This window comes from Lipotes vexillifer, unplaced genomic scaffold, assembly GCF_000442215.2.
Source record: "Lipotes vexillifer unplaced genomic scaffold, Lipotes_vexillifer_v1.1 scaffold1545, whole genome shotgun sequence".
Taxonomy (NCBI): Eukaryota; Metazoa; Chordata; class Mammalia; order Artiodactyla; family Lipotidae; genus Lipotes; species Lipotes vexillifer.
In genome coordinates, this window is record NW_006789763.1 from 179,094 (window position 1) to 182,388 (window position 3,295).

Sequence of the window (3,295 nt, forward strand, 5' to 3'; positions counted from 1 at the left end):
AGCCTGCGCGTCCGGAGCCTGTGCTCCACAATGGGAGAGGCCACAACGGTGAGAGGCCCGCGTACCGCAAAAAAAAAAAAAAAAAAAAGAATACGGCAGCACGTTGGAGCTCACAAAGGAAGGTTTATGACATCGTTTGCCTTGTTCATGGTCATTTGGATCATCTTTTACACTGCCATCCACTATAACTGATGGTGCACAGTCCCCACCTGTGCCCTGTCCGGTCCAAAGGACCCTCTTAGTTACACCACAGAAACATGATTATTAGGGGCACCCAGCCACGTAGAACCTGGAAGGCCCATGTTTCCTGGACCGAGAATCAGTGTGTTGGGCGTCAGTGTTTTCTGCAAGGGTTGTGACCTGAAACTTTTTAAGGAACCATACACCTTTCGGGGAAGCATTTCTGAATTGTCCATCACCAGTCGTTTCTTCTTGGATACCATCATGAAACACCTGTTTGCCGATTGGAGCTGTCCTTTCACTTGTGCACCTCTGGATCCGGATGAAGCATTAAATTGTCTTCCTTCTCCATCAGGTGTACAGTTTTTAAACTATCAATCACTGGCATTTCAAGTCTTCTGAAAACAGTATGGCAGTATGTGCGTGGTCCCTAGCACAGTATAAGCAGCATCTAATAGCAGGTTTCATTGTAGAATATTTTCAGATGCTTGAATAAATCAGATCTTTAGTCGAAAAAAAAAAAGAACAAGCCATCCAAAGCATGTGTGACACAAGTTTCCCCAAGTGGTGGCCTTTAGACACTCCTCCCCCACAACCCTTTCTGTCCTCGCATCTCTCTCCCATATTCCTGTCCCTCATCTGACGACTTCATTCCTCTGTTTCCCCCTCACCTCACCAGGTGGAATCTTCCTTAGCAACTCCTCCCAAGACTGAAGAGCTTCCCAAACCAAGTTGGACATTGGCCCTATCCAAGGTTCTGAAACCTGCTGGGACGCCAGGATGGAGCTGGTGTTTCTGTTCCACGGTGAACACATGTGAGGATTCAGTGGCAGTACTAAATGTTATTTTAATATTTCCTTCATGCCTTAACTCCAACAGGTAACAGCTTAAAAATACATAATTGAAAGATTTTCTGTCTGAAAAGATGCTTCTGGGCTGAAACCTGGGGAGATGGTGGCTTTATCTTGAATATCCTCAGAAATACAGATTCTGAGACACATACATCTCTAAATCCATTCAGATGTCTGCAGACTGTAAGATGTCAGTAGAAATAATGCTAAGGGGTTATCAATCAACTCAGCAAATGTTTATCAAACCCCTTCAGATCAACCACTGTGCTGGGCATTTGGGTGCTTATAAAGAGATATAAGGAGTGGTTTTAAATCTGAAAGGTTCTAGATCTATAAGAAGTCAACATTAAATATAATAATATTAAAGATGAAGGACTTCCCTGGTGGTCCAGTGGTTAAGACTCTGTGCTTCCACTGCAGGGGGCATGGGTTCGATCCCCGGTAGGGAAACTAAGATCCCACGTGCTGTGTGGCACCACCAAAAAAAAAAAAAAAAAAAAGAATATTAAAGATGAAGTAACATGTATTGTAGAACTGCCACCAACTAGCTGGTACATTTAGGAAATAAATGGTTTGGTCAGAAACCAGCTTTCTGAGAGCTCACTATCATCCCCCTATTGGAGCAGAGTTTGTGATTGAAGAGTGTTAGCAGGAGACCTTCACGTGGGGCACGGTTTCCTATCATGATCCAATATCTCTGTTAAGTTTAATCTAAGATTTACTTTTGTTCCAAGAGTGTACTGGAGCTTTGGAATAGGATCATCCGCGAGCAATATAAATCTCAAGGAAATTATAAACCTTTAGCCAGACGCATCAAGAAAAAGAGAGCAGAAAAAAATAAGGGAAATGAAAGAGGAGAAGGTACAACTGACACCACAGAAATACAAAGGATCGTAGCAGAGTACTATGAACAACTATATGCCAATAAAATGGACAAACTAGAAGAAACGGATAAATTCCTAGAAATGTATGATCTCCCAAGACTGAATCAGGAAGAAATAGAAAATACGAACAAACCAATTCTCAGGAATGAAATTGAATCAGTTTGGAAAAAAAAAAAAAAAAACTCCCAACAAACAAAAACCTAGGACCACGTGGCTTCATGGGTGAATTCTACCAAACACTTAAAGAAGAGTTAACATGCATCCTTCTCAAACTCTTCCAAAAAAATATAAGAGGAAGGAATGCTTCTGAACTCATTCTGCCAGGCCAGCATCACCCTGATACCAAAATCAGACAAAGATACCACAAAAAAGGAAAATTAGGGGCCAATATCACTGATGAACATAGATGCAAAAATCTTCAACAAAATATTAGCAAACCAAATTCAACAATATAGTAAAAGGCTCATACACCACGATCAAGCTGGATTGATCCTAGGGATGCAAGGGTGGTTCAGTATCCACAAATCAATCGATGTGATACACCACATTAATAGACTGAAAAGTAAACTCATATGATCATCTCAATAGATGCAGGAAAAAAAACTTTTGACAAAAGTCAACAACCATTTATGACAAAACTCCTAACAAAGTGGGCATGGGGGAACATACCTCAACATAAAAAAGGTCGCATATGACAAACCTACAACCAACATCATACTCAATGGTGAAAAGCTGAAAACATTTCCTCTAAGATCAGGAACAAGACAAGGTTGCCCACCTTTGCCACTCTTATTCAGCATAATATTGCAAGCCCTAGCCACGGAAATAAGAAAAGAAAAAAAAAATAAAAGGAATCCAAATTCAAAAGAAAGAAGTGAAACTGTCACTGTTTTCAGATGATGATACTATTTAGAGAAAATCCTAAAGATGCCATGAAAAAAAATCTATTAGAACGAATAAATGAATTCAGTGAAGTTGTAGGATACAAAATCAATATACAGAAATCTGCTATGTTTCTATACAGTAATAACGAACTATCAGAAAGAGAAATGAAGAAAACAACCTCATTTACAATTGCATCAAAAAGAATAAAATACCTAGGAATAAATCTAACCAAAGAGGTAAAAGACCCATACTCAGGAAACTATAAGACACTGATGAAAAAGAATGAAGACAACACAAACAAATGGAAAAATACACGCTGATCGTGGATTGGAAGAATTAATACTGTTAAAATGACTATACTATTGAAGGCAACCTGCAGATTCAACACAATCATTATCAAAATACCAATAGCATTTTTCACAGAACCACAACAAATAATTCAAAAATTTGAATGGAGACACCAAAGACCCTGAATAGCCAAAACAATCTTGAGAA

The 3,295-nt window shown here is 39.4% G+C and overlaps 1 pseudogene; it reads left to right on the plus strand.

Annotated features, from left to right (window-relative positions):
- The window catches only part of LOC103077113 (uncharacterized protein C20orf24 homolog pseudogene), a 3,584-nt pseudogene extending 3,392 nt beyond the window's left edge, over positions 1-192 (plus strand).
- Positions 193-3,295: the final 3,103 nt, after the last annotated feature.